Source organism: Lissotriton vulgaris, chromosome 11 (assembly GCF_964263255.1).
Source record: "Lissotriton vulgaris chromosome 11, aLisVul1.2, whole genome shotgun sequence".
In the NCBI taxonomy this organism is placed as follows: Eukaryota; Metazoa; Chordata; class Amphibia; order Caudata; family Salamandridae; genus Lissotriton; species Lissotriton vulgaris.
In genome coordinates this window covers 931,198,914-931,213,722 of record NC_141699.1, presented here as the reverse complement: position 1 = coordinate 931,213,722, position 14,809 = coordinate 931,198,914, and positions in this window count along the sequence as shown.

The window sequence follows — 14,809 nt, the reverse complement described above, 5'->3', positions numbered from 1 at the left end:
TATATGAATTCCGGTATCTGGTATATGCATTATAACCTCATTTCCCAATGCATTTCGGACTTTAAGTCCTTCATCAGGGGAATTCTGAAAAACAATAATACGCAGTCTAAGTATGATCCACCGAGAGAAAACTAAACATTTAAATGCATGTTGCAATATCCAATGCTGAGCTCAGCCATATTATTTATAAATCAATCAAACAAGTGAAAAGACACAAAGTGATGTTTCCTGTTATTGTATAGTTCCCGAGTGTGTATTGCTCCCAAGGTTTTAAGTAAGTTGAGTGAAAAACGAAAACGTTATGGTGCATAGAGGGTTTGAAAAGATCCATGTTACAAAACAAAGTGCCCGAAGTTGCGATAGTGACTGTCCGTAAAGGAACCCACATGCAAAATAAATCCACGAGGTGTATTTAAAGTCGAACCAAAAACGTGAGTCAAATGAAAACAGGCTGAAAGCATTAGCTTGTAAACTTACAGGTAAAAAGGGACGGAACCACACGTCTCTCTCGTACGCCCTTCGCCAGTGAATGTGAGCGGCGTGTGCCGTATATGCGGAAGTGAAGTGAATGAAACAGAAACATAGAAAGTGGACTTCACAAGTGGCGGCCATCTTAAAGTGGTGTTAAGGTGCTTGAAAAAAAAAAACATGTGAACCCACGAATACATATGCGGATAGATGACGGATAGCAAGAACTAAACAAATAGTTTTAAAAAAACAGTACTATACAATGCATGCTAATATATGATAGTGAAACATCTTTGTTGTAAACTCAAGATAGCTCGTACCCTTAATACATTTCTACAATGGCACTCTGATAACATAGAAGAATTTTTACTTATCGCACGTGCAATATATGTTTCAATATTGTCATTTAAGGTTTTATTTAGCTTGGTTAGTAGAACACTTTTTTAAGGAATTTTAATTGGTTTCACTATAAGATGAAGATTTTGCCCTAACATATGTGCAACAGTTGTATCCTAATTAAGATTGTTTTTTATGTATTTAATATATGTAATTTTTGTATATGTCATTTTCGTCTCTTGTGATTTTGTTGCTTTTTTTAATCACACTTTATTCATATTTTTTATTTGATTACGTATTGTCACAATTGTTGTAATAATGTGTACCAAGTCTTAAGTATCACCTTATGTCTAGTGTATGAAATGATGTGAAACTAACATGAATACACAAATTGAAACAGCAAATTAATGTTTCTGGTCCAGTTAATCAATTTAATGGATTGCATTCTGTAACAGCACTTGAAAGGTAACGGCTTAGACTTCTTTCTCTTTTGCAGCTTTTTAAAAGTGGAAATTTCGAAATTGTAATTTAAAATCAGATTTTACCATTAAAGAAATTTTTTTATTACAATTTCATAGGTTACTGTTACTATTAGGCCCTGTCCAGCAGTCTGGGGCCAATTCCCTTCTTTGCTATTATGCAACTTTTAAAAAGCTGGAATTTTTCTGCCCTTTGCCATTTGGTGCCTGCGGACGGTTCTGGGTCACATGACTGGGTGTAGTTGTCAGTTAGACTTGTTCAATTATCCCCAGACAGTCACACAATAGAGGAAATAGGTCTGCCTGAATGGACATCTGCTGACACTGTTTCTGTAACAAGTTTGGAGCCAGGAAAGGAGAGTCAGAAAATTCCAAGCACTTTAAAGTGAAACCTCTAGAAGCTTCCCTTAATTTCAAAGAAGACACCAAGTATAGAAATAGGATCCTAACACTCACTCTTCAGTTCACTTTCTGGCCCTTCGGAAGGACTCTCAAATGACTACATGCTGCTGTGACCTGCTGTGTACTCCACAAGACTGCTTTGCTGCACCTGGAAGGTCTGACGTTCTGGCTGGAGCCTGCCTTAAACCCACAGAGTCCTGTTCCGCTGATCAAGCCCTGCTTCTCCATCTCAACATAGGATTATCAGAATGACTACAAGGGCTAGTTTGCTGGGCTTCTGTTGAGAGCCACAAGGACATAACAGGCTACCAACATCTTGAACCCGCACCTGGACTTAGCCTCAGTGAGTCCTAACCACTCAAGTGGTGCTCCTTCAGTCCTGGGCCCTTAGTGGTGGTGCCAGAGAGCCAAAATACAAAACTTGAGTCTTAGAAAATGTTTCGCTAAAAAATGCTCTGAGAACAGAGGAAAGAGCAGGACCAACCTGCTCATCGATCCGCCCGAGGTCCATCACCCGCCAGCCTGACTTTGCTAGAGATTTTTGACTTCCATAAAAGTGACTAAATCTGAATGTAGAAATCTTCACCACAACTTCATGCACTGGCTAAAAGACAATGACACTCCTTCCTCAGACACTGCCTGCAGCCTTGACCTGTAAAACGTTACCTTCGCTGAACTTTTTTTTCAGAATTTCATCTTAGTCCAATGGTAAGTGCTAATCAGGCTCAATACACTTCTTGTACCTGACCCGCGCTCCTTCACGGTCGTCCATAGTCTTTGACTTTGACCAATTGCAACTAGATATTTGTGATCGGCATTTTCATCTTTTAGGTGCTAGTTTTTACTCAAAATTTAAAAAATTCATAACTCTAGTATTACCAATTGGATTTTTGTTATTTTGATGTCAAACTATTTATTAACATTTAGGGACCAATTCGGATCCGGTAAAATCCCCTACGAATTGCAGTGCGGAGAGTTTTACCCATACGATTCATACAGACTCAACATACCCGTACGTACGATAAAGTACGATCCAAACCCAAAGCTGATCTCTGTACGAATCCTACCAAACACTGTACGACAAAAAAATACATACGATTTGTATCCGGTTCATGCAGTACGCTACGTTCTTACGTAAACAAGCAGCAGTTTCCGGCCCAGCAAGTACGATTCGTGTTGGCGACACTCCGTACGGCCCTTTTTCTAAGGGAGCTGAAAACTACCGTAAAAGCAGAGTCCGGTCCGAACCGCACCCCGGTACGCGACAGACACGCCATGAACCCCATCGACTGTGTCATCCCAGTCCTGTACGCCTACGACCTGGTGCACAGAAACCAAAGACGTGAGTACAACGTACCGCAACAACGGAAGCACATGTACGGTGCATCACATGCACGCGTATATCACCACTGCAATAGTGATATGAGGCTCACACACGCCATTAATGTTGGGGTACGGTGCGTAACACGCTCACGTATATCACCATTGCAATAGTGATACGAGCCGCACACACGCCATTAATGTTGGGGTACGGTGCTTCACACGCTCGCGTATGTCATCATTGCAATAGTGATACGAGCAGCACACACGCCATTTATGTTGGGGTACGTTGCTCACATCTGAGGGATGTGTGGATATAACTCCCAGCAGGATAGGACTCCCAGCAGTGCCCAGACATAGGAGGGGTGACTGGATAGAACTCCCAGCAGTGCCCAGACATAGGAGGGGGTGTGCACAGGACTCCCAGCAGTGCCCAGACATAGGAGGGGGTGTGCACAGGACTCCCAGCAGTGCCCAGACACAGAAGGGGGTGTAGATATGACTCCCAGCAGTGCCCAGGCATAGGAGGGGGTGTAGATATGACTCCCAGCAGTGCCCAGACATAGGAGGGGTGTGCAAAGGACTCCCAGCAGTGCCAAGACATAGGAGGGGGTGTGCACAGGACTCCAGGCAGTACCCAGACATGGGAGGGGTGTGCACAGGACTCCCAGCAATTTCCAGACATAGGAGGGGTGGCTGGATAGGACTCCCAGCAGTGCCCAGACATAGGAGGGGGTGTAGATATGTCTCCCAGCAGTGCCCAGACATAGGGGGGTGTAGATATGACTCCCAGCAGTACCCAGACATAGGAGGGGGTGTAGATATGACCCCCAGCAGTGCCCAGACATAGGAGGGGGGTGTGCACAGGACTCTCAGCAGTGCCTAGACATAGGACGGGTGGATGGATAGGACTCCCAGTAGTGCCCAGACATAGGAGGGGGGTGTGCACAGGACTCCCAGCAGTGCCCAGACATAGGAGGGGTGGATGGATAGGACTCCCAGCAGTGCTCAGACATAGGAGGGGGTGTGCACAGGACTTCCAGCAGTGCCCAGACATAGGAGGGGGTGTGCACAGGACTCCCAGCAGTGCCCAGACATAGGAGGGGTGTAGATATGACTCCCAGCAGTGCCCAGGCATAGGAGGGGTGGCTGGATAGGACTCCCAGCTGTGCCCAGACATAGGAGGGGTGGCTGGATAGGACTCCCAGCAGTGCCCAGACATAGGAGGGGATGTGCACAGGACTCCAAGCAGTGCCCAGACATAGGAGGGGTGGCTGGATAGGACTCCCAGCAGTGCCCAGACATAGGAGGGGGTGGGCACAGGACTCCCAGCAGTGCCCAGACATAGGAGGGGTGGTTGGATAGGACTCCCAGCAGTGCCCAAACATAGGAGGGGGTGTGCACAGGACTCCCAGCAGTGCCCAGACATAGGAGGGGGGTGTACACAGGACTCCCAGCAGTGCCCAGACATAGGAGGGTGGTGTGCACAGGACTCCCAGCAGTGCCTGGACATAGGAGGGGGTGCAGATATGACTCCTAGCAGTGCCCAGGCATAGGAGGCGGGTGTAGATATGACTCCCAGCAGTGCCCAGACATAGGAGGGGTGACTGGATAGAACTCCCAGCAGTGCCCAGACATAGGAGGGGTGTGTTTACAGGACTCCCAGCAGGGCCCAGTCATAGGAGGGTTGGCTGGATAGGACTCCCAGCAGTGCCCAGACATAGGAGGGGGGTGTGCGTATAACTCCCAGCAGTTCCCAGACATAGGAGGGGTGTGTGTGTAGGACTCCCAGCAGTGCCCAGACATAGGAGGGGGGAGTAGATAGGACTCCACGCAGTGCACAGACATAGGAGGGGTGGCTGGATAGGACTCCCAGTAGTGCCCAGATATAGGAGGGGGGTGTAGATATGTCTCCCAGCAGTGCCCAGACATAGGAGGGGGTATGCACAGGACTCTCAGTAGGGCTCAGACATAGGAAAGGAGTGTAGATACGACTCCCAGCAGTGCCCGGACATAGGAGGGGTGGCTGGATAGGACTCCCAGCAGTGCCCAGACATAGGGGTGTGCATTTCCACCATCACCCATTAACTACATGCCTGTATGTGTACACCCCTAATCTGTTACACTCATGATAGTTGCATATCCACACATCACTCACAGCAGTGACCTACTCCACGGAGGATGGTATCCTGTCACACACTGCGTGACACACCAAATGTGGGTGTTTTGTCAGATCCCACATGCATATCCACTCATGGAGGTTCCAGGCACCCACACACCCCTCCATCATGACTCAATAGTGTCTAGTCATGTAACAGCCCACCAAACAAATAAAGCACAAATGGACTAATGAAGTGTCATGTACATCCCGGCCATGATGTGAATGTCCAGGTGGTGAAATATGTACTCCCTCATGGAAGGAACAGGGTTGAAACCCCCTAGATACAAAGCACTGAAATTTGATCGTATGCACAAATTCCCGGCATTACAATTAGAAACATAAGGTCAGGGCTGATAACATTTTCATGCATAGTGTGAAAAAAGTATGATGGTTCCCTGAAGGCATTACTACATACTAAAAACCCAAGCACAGTGAGTAGCATGGATGGCACAGACCAATGATCAGAACTTATTAGTGAGCAGGCATGGCCGTTGCTGAAGGGAATGTACAAATAAATAGGAAAACTACACAAAAGTCACCACAACAATTATGCAACTGTCTGTAGTGAAGATCTCATGTGTCACTGAGGAAGGGACACTCTTTGGGACTATGTCTGTCTGCAAACTGAACACACACAAACTAAGAGTAATTGCTGCAACATTGTGATGGCACATAGATACCATGGTCCAACTCATCACCATCATGAAATAGACATCTTTCCCAATCCCTAAACATTACCATGACAACAACTCCTAGACACCCATCACCTAAAGCAAGTACCTGAAATGCAAATGTTTGGAAAGAAAAATAAAACACTTTATTCAGCTCCAAAGGAAAAAGATGATGCAAATTAGTCCCGGATATAACAAGGCCAATGGCCAGTCCAGAAAATAATTCTTGTCAGGGGACATAGTGAAGTATCACAACCCCTAACTTGCCTGCACACGGATGATTCAAAGGGTTGGTTACCCATGGGGGGGCATCATCAGGGACAGGGTCCGGTACCACAGGGACAGTAGAGGGAAGGGCAGGTGTTGTGGGTGCAGGGGGGGAGGAATCATCCTCAGTGGGGAGTGCAGCACCAAAGGTGGTAACATATACACTGCTGCACACAGCTGCCAGGTTCAGCAGACTCTCACCTGCACCCGGGGATGAAATGGGAGTGGAGGTAGAGGGCTCTACGTCTTGCGAAATATGTGTGTGGCTGCGTGCGTGATGTCTGTCCCCTGTCCCTGTGGGTGTGCCTACATCCCCTTGAGATTGGGTGCATGGAGTTCTGCGCTTTGACTTCCGTGTGGGTATGCTGGGTGTCTCTGTTGGGGTGTGTGATCTGGTGCGTCTGCGTGTATGGTGGACATGTATGGGAGAGGGGGATGTGGATGGGCCAGAAGGTATGCGGGGGAGGTGGGATGCTGCAGGAGGGCAAGTGCTGCCGTCAGTGAAGAGTCTATGGATGTCAAACTCCGACGTTGTTCAGACATGTCAGATGGCATGCCCTCCCTGAATGACAACAACTGTGTCAAGATTTGTATTTGTCCATGGAGGACAGTCAGCATTGACGTCTGACCAATGTGAATCTGCTGGAGTAGGTCCACAGACTCAGCACTGAGGGATAGCAGGGGAAACAGGGACAGGGGCTGCGGTGCCAGGGACGAAGGATACACGGGGGCAGCACGGACCAAAGGAACCCTAACAACTGGGAGGGTGGAGATGGGTCTGGAGGAGGAGGGGACAGACATATTGGTGGCAGATGCTGCTGCTGCATATTCCCCCTCCTCCTGGGAGTCTGAAGCCAAGCCGTCTGCATGATAGAAAGTGTCTTGCTCAATAGGTCCGGCCAGCTGACTCCCCTCACCCTCTGTGCCACTGCCTCCCTCTGACTCCTCAAAGCAGGTGGCACTGCGGCTGGGTCCGTCTGCCTAGTCTGTGCTTGTGTCTCCTCCCGTTTCGGTTGAGGATGCTGTTGGCACGGAGAAAGGAAAAAATATATTAGTCACCTGTACACATCAGACACATGAGCACAACATCATTTGGGCACATTTCAATTCATGACATGCATCATGAGTAACATGCCACATAACTCAGCACATATTGAAGACTTGTACTGCGCAGTTGTAACAGAGACAACGTTCCTTGGATACAAAGATACAAGTAACAGACCAGGCCAAAACTTGAATGAGAGTCACAATGATGACCCACTGTATGTCAACAGATCAGGTTTTGATTCATCACCGTCCTGTTGCCCACTCTGCCACCCCAGTACAGACATAGTCATGTGCAATTCAGTCTGACCCTGTGCCTGAGCAGTACGGTTAACACAAGGATGTCTATCAAGTTCTTGTCATTGCATACTTACATGAGCTAGGCCCTAGGTGTGGCAGGCACTGATATAGCACAGCATATCATTTCATGTTTCACAATTGATGTGTGATGACCTGGTGACACATGTGATGTTTGATGGGGCACTATGTGGTACACAACATCTTTCCACTTGTCCCCTGTGTATCATCATGCACATGTTGTCATGCACAGAAGCACTGGGATTGCACAGTCATCACTTCCGGAACCTGTCACATGATGGCAGCGACCGTGCCAATTTCCCAGTTGTCATTTTGGCTCTAATCTTGTCCCTATGTAACAATGTACTGTGTGTGTAATTCTTAATGCAGATTTTTCAGTTTGGGGTCCGTATAATGCATCTGATGCGGGTGCATCTCTAATGGGTCTGTGTTGTGACTGAAATGGTTTTACATGTACTCACACCATGGCACATGAGCCTTTTCAAGTGATTTTGTGTCTGATGGCATCAAACATCAATGATCCACATGCATACATGTCTGCATCTTGACAATTTCTGTGGTATTGCATTGTCACATACACACCTCATTAGCAAGTTGTATGATATGTCCAATAGATATTCCATGTGACCTGGGTCTGTGCCTTGCAGTCAGCTGTCTATGGGATGACAACCTTCTTATGCAGGTCTGGTGATGTGTGTCACTCCAGTGATATCTTGCTCTGCTCACTCAGAGCAGCCCTGCACTTTTTTTGTGTGCAAGTAAAGTTTATTACTATTACTACAGATGTATCTTGGTAATTTTCAAAGTGGCATGAAGCAGCCACATGTGTCCAGGATGTATTGCTTACACCAGACCCCATAGTACCTCGATGTGTAGTAGCAAGGTTGCATGTGCTATGTACATTGGAATATTTCTGGCTGACAGTTGTTCTACATTATTCCAAAATATGTACTGCAGGGCACCACCTCTACCAAGGTATTTTCCTGTCTTGGAGACCATGAGGGAACGTGATTGCATCCATCGTTACAGATTCACTCAAGAGTTGATTCAGGACTTGATGGACAGGCTGGAACCACATCTCCAACCGCGACACAGGTATCCAACTGCGCTGACACCAAAGCTAAAGGTGATGGCAGCCCTAAATTTTTTTGCCACAGGTACGTTTCAATTTACCGTTGCAGATGTGGGGGGTATGTCCCAGACCATGTTCAGCCGTGTCTTACGTGATGTCTTAGATGCCATGTTAGAGTACATTGATGAATTAATCAAATTTCCAAACCCGGAAGAGTTGAGAGATGTCAAGGGTAAATTCTATGCCCTGGGAGGGATGCCACATGTCATTGGGTCTCCATTGATGGTACACATGTGGTTTTGGTGCCACCGCAGGCTCAGGAGCAGGCCTACCGCAATAATAAGCATTACCACTCAATGAATGCCCTTCTGGTGTGTCTTGATAACATGCTGATTTCCCATGTTTGTGCACGTTTTCCAGGATTGTGCCATGATACATTCATCATGAGGCGTAGCAGGGTACCACAGATGATGCTGCAGCTGCGCAACAATCATGCATGTCTTGTTGGTGGGTAAACTCTGTTTGTCCGGTATGTTTCACATTTTAATTTGCTCTGACAAAATACCTTTACCCTACATTTCAAAATGCGGTATTTTTTTGGGAGATGCAGGATATCCCAACATGCCGTGGCTCATGACACCTCTCTGCAACCCAAGGACAGCTGCAGACCATCGGTACTCGGCAATCCGCAAAATTCGCAAATTTGCGGATTTTTTTATTTTTGCGAGTTCGTGGGTGTTCGCGGGGCACTTTGCGAGTTCGCGGGTGTTTGCGAGGTGCTTTGCGTTTTTGTGTTTTTTTTTTTTTGCTGGTTAATCACTGCCACCCTCTCTTTTTTATGCCCATCTGCCCTCTGTACCAGTCGTTTCTGTGTCCTTCTGCCCTCTGCCCCACTCATTTTTTGTCCCCTTCTGCCCTCAGCCCCACTTAGAATGGCGCCGGCAAGCTATCAGCGCCATTCTAAAATAGCTGCAAATAGCTTCAACAGGAAGCACTAATAGATAAAGTAAAGCAGGTGCTGGAGTTGAAAGTCAAATTAAGTTACACAATCATTAATCACCCCAAGTTTGGGGTGATTAATGATTGTATAACTGAATTTGAGCAGCACCTGCTTTACTTTATGTATTAGAGCTTCCTGTTGAAGCTGACTTTTGTAACTATTTTAGAATGACTCTGGCGGCTTGCCGGCGCCATTCTAAAAGAGTTACAAAAGTCAGCTTGAACTTTTGACCCAATCCGTTCCGCTCGCGGATTTTACGGTAAATTCGCAAATCTAGCGGATTGTGAATTTACCGAAAATCTGCAAAATCCGCGAGCAGAACGATTTTCCGCCCATGCTTAGTGAGTGTGTTCATATGGATGCATGCCCCCTGTGCCAGTATGTAATGTCGCTGTCAGGTCGCAACATCTGTGCCGGTGGAGATCACTGCTTTGCAAGCCTTCTTGGTAACTTTATGTCAACTTTCTATTCCCATTACTCAAGGAATGTTGCACTGATGACGTAGGAATGTAGAGGGGTTGGTAATGTAAACACTTCCGTTACACCAGTCGGTTGACGTTAAATGCAGAAAAGTCTTGTGCCGTGCTGCATATCCTGGTCACTGTAGGGGTGGTTTACTGGGTTTGTTCCTCATTACTCTCTGTAGAGTTTGCTCACACCTGCTTCTCATGTTTGTCATTGTAAGGCACAGTTTGATGAGCCAATGGTTGGCTCTTGCTAGGCTTCCTTGTGTTTAAATAATCCCCTTCCTCCTTGCATCAGCTAAGTATGGCTATAGCAGGTGATGTGTATCTTACTTTCATGAGCCGCACTGATTCCTAGGGCTGAAACAGTAATTTGATTTTTGTCAGTAGCACTGCTACACATTCAATTCACTGTATTCTTTGAGCCACATTCATACACTGTAAGTAATATTGTGAGCGCCTGGTTCGAATTGCATTGAATCAGCCTGGTGAGCGTTAGACCCACTTCATTTTGGAGGCAAACTCTGCTACCTTTTATGTGTCCGTGTTGAAAACTGTTATGTACTATCATTTCTAAACATGTGCAGACAAATTGGATACAGTGGCTGTGGTTAATGTACACAGGTATAACAGTTACAGAATATGTCATTAGTATAATGTGAATCAGTGGCAAGAACAGTTGAATTGTAATGCTTGTTTACCTTTCTTACAGATCTCCCTCCCTGCTGTTCCAATCCTCTCCTTCCCTCGCCTGATCTCCCTTTTGAGTCTGTTATTGATACTCAGACCAAGGGACTATCTGGAAATGGACACCTTCGAGCATCAAACAAATCAGAGGATCAAAGGTACCGACAGTCCCTGGCGGTCGTGTGGAGATTGTTTCCCCAGCATTACAGGTACCCTCATTGCATGACAGTTATTTTCTTCTGAGCAATGCCATGGGCCATGTACATTGCCTAAAGCAGCATGTCCTCACAACAAACTTCCACCATTTATGTAGGAAATGTTTTCCAAAGTGTACATTGTGCCCCATTACTGTCACCACAGATCTCTTGCCAGTCTGCATGCGTCATCTATGGAATACTTTACAATGATTGTGCATATGTTGTTATGTGTACTGGTTCAACATGCATGGTGTTTGTAGTAGGTCATGGTCCATATTGTGATTGACAGACATGGTTATGTATGTATTGTTTGAGCTCAACACCCACAACGAACATGCAACACTTGCTGACGCTGTTTGCCCTGTGCCCCGCTTGGCATTTTGGTGCCTGGTCCTGATGCTGTCATATTTGGTGATTGTTCCCACAATTTCTAGCAGTGACCCATGAGTTACCAGACACTCCTTCCTTTCCATACACATGTAACATGCTGCTATGCAAATATCCTTGTCTTTGTGTGCCACTTTTGCATGGTGTATCACACCTTCAGCCATCATGTGTTCAGACTTTCCTGATGCTGCATCCCCAGTGACACCGAAAAAGCCAGTAGCCAGATTCTGCGACACACACGCCTCCAAAATGCTCTATCAATCCATTCTTAGGGCAGACAGCAGATTGTCCATGCCACAGTTGCACCACATCCATGACAAAGGCAGGCCTGTCAGCGCATGCAACGAGCACAGTGCAAGGCCCTGTGGTAATTGATTGACACAGGTTACACTACAGACTCATGCTCCTGCCACCCTCCACACAGTGAGCACCAGATAATCATGCACCTGGTATCAGGCAACCCATAAGAGCACACATTACAGCTTCACAGGCTGTGTGTGTAACTCATACTGCCAACCCCGCACTGCCACACATAACAGTGCATGTCCGTACATGCAGGTCATGTGCGTTGTTCTGCACACATGCTACTTACAGCAGCACAACATTGGACTCTGTTACCTCATCCACATAACAGCACAACACAAAACTATCATTACTGTGACCTGGTTGTAAGTTAGACCCAAACACTACTTCTACATTGCCATCACAGATGGATAGTAGACCACCCGCAAGGACGACGCCAACTTTCCAGGAGTATGATTGATAAAATGATGTCAGGTACACCCCCAGAGTGACATACTACACCAAGTACTAACTGACTGAATTTTAGTTGATTAGAATCAGAAGATCCTCTGCATATGATATCATTTAGACTCTAGACATGGCAATCAATTCAGCTTGCGGGCCAATGGAAATATTGCCTAAGTATGCGTACTCTGAGCAGAGCCCTGCAGCATACCCCACTTGTGTGTTTAGACTAAGGAGTCGATGTTGTAGGTGCGTGCCTGATGTGTGCAGTCAGATAGTTATGGCAATATCCAGTTCAGCACTGAGGACCACACACCTATGGTCTTCATGTGGTTCTGAAGATTGTGATTGTGTACAGTGTCAAATGATGTAGACATGCCGGACAGCACCAACGCCGCCTTGGAACCTCCATCTACATCCCAGCGTATAGAGTCTGCCATTTGTATGAGAGCCACCTGTGTAGTATGGGTGGGATGGAGGCTGGATAGTGAGTAATGAAGGAGGCTATTAGCTTAAAAAACAGGTCATCAGTTGCTTACAGGAAAATTCTACATTAATATTTACCAGGACTGATAGATAGATCTTGGTTTATGATTGTAAGCTTAAACAGGATCTGTATTACCTTAAGTTAAGATGTGCAGGATGAACGTGTGTCTCCACACATCTGGGTTACAGACCAATCTGACCTAAGGGTTACACATGACGTTTCAGTGTTCATAGTGTATCTTAGCAAGGAAGTTGATGTGGTTTGTGGTCAGGGGGTCAGTAGGGGAAGTGGATTAACATATGCTAATGGAGCAGAGAGGCTTCAACATGAATTGAGTTCAAAACGTAAACCACTGGGCTGCAACACAACTTTCCTGATTGGTCCTCAGACATTGTACTAGTACTTCAGCATGCAGGCCCACAGCTAAACATGAAAAAAAATTATCTGTGGTAGAGCTACTCCTGCCTGGAGAACAGACACACCACCATCCTGCTTTGCTACATCAATGTTTGCATGTAGTTCACCAAATCCACACCATTGCTAACTCATGATGCAAGTCCCTACACATGCTGGAACCGACCTTCAGATAAATCCACTCCTAGTTAAGACAGACAGCCACCCAGGTCCACAACAGCATCCGCATAAACTACATCAACAACCTCTACACAGGAAGAAGAGCCAAACTCCAGGAGGACATTTGCAAACCAAAGGCACATGCGCACACCTCATCATCAACATCCCCTGCCACAGCTACATAACCGTCCACCTGAGATACCTACTAAAGTCAAGAGTGACCCTTGACCCTGCTTGCAGGCCAGTTTGCCCCCCTGCCTCAAAACAGCTCCACCTGTTCCTTTCCTGGTACTGCGTGTAGCGTGACTTTGCAACTGCTGTGACCAGCCTTCCACTGTGCACTTGCGGTTGCCTACTGCACTTTCCACAGTGATTTGTAACGTGTATTATCTTCCACCTCCGTGTACGCTGTGCCCTGTGTTTCCATTGTAGCCGCTAGGCATGCTCATGCAATTTAAAATAAACACCTGCATCTTTGCTTCTAAGCACCCCTTCCCGCTGATGCCCTAGCGGCAACGCCCCCTTGCCACCACGCTCCAGCCTCCCAGATACACCTCCCTCCATGCTCTAAAATGTCGGATGCTGTGAGTCCGCACAGTGGACGTACACAGCGGGTGCACCACTGGCGCACTAAAGGTGCACCAAAGGCAAGGCCATCTGTGCCCATCCGCGCCTGGACCACGCCCAGTGCCAGAACCCCAGGTCCCCAAAGCCACCACAACACCAGCCTGCTCTACTACTCCAACACCCGCCACGCACGCAATCCCGGGCGCAATGACTCCTGCTACCGTGCTACCCCAAAAATACACCAAAGGGACCTTCACCTGCTGGAACTAAAGCTTCTACTGCATCCTGCCCCCTAAACGATCTAACAGAGTACCCACCACCTGCAATACATCCACCTCAACACCCACTCTGCTTGCAAGGGCGCCATCGTACTGTGGGACCTCCTACATTCAACCACCCCAGATGTTGCCTTTCAGACGGAGACCTGGCTGAAAGTCACCTCGGCACAATACATCGCCATTGCCATCCAAGAGGGCTACCAAATCTCCCACAGAGAGCCCACCAACAGAGTGGGAGGGGATCGCCATCATCCACAAGGAATCCCTCAGAGTCACAAACAACAGCAACAACACCCTCAGCACCACCAAGCATATGCACTTCCAGATCCACACCGACCCCAAAACCAGCCTCAGAGTGAGACTCGTATCCAGACCACCCAGACCCCCACCACACTTCAGCAACACCATCACCAACCTCATCAGCCCACATGCCCTCGCATCCACGAACTTCATCCTCCTCAGGGAGCTGAACTTCAAATGCAAATACAACAATGTCAAATGCACCGCCCAAATCGACAACCTTGGCAACCTCAGACTGAAACAGCTTGGGACAACACCCACACATGCCACTGGACACACACTGGACCCCATGTTGTCCGCAAGTCCCCACATCTCTGTCAAACCCACAACCAAACATTGTTGGATTGACCCCAAATGCGTCCACTTCACCTTCAGGAAGCACACCAAACACCACACTACCCAACACTTTCCACGCCACTGCTGGGGCAAGGTCACCAAGGACCAAGGGACCACCACCCTCGCCCTGGGACCACCCACCGCCCCCACCAACACCAAAGCCACCACCATCAACATCATACAGTGGATCGACAACTGCACACACACCCTTGCCCCACACAAGACCTCCGCAACCAATCACAAGAACA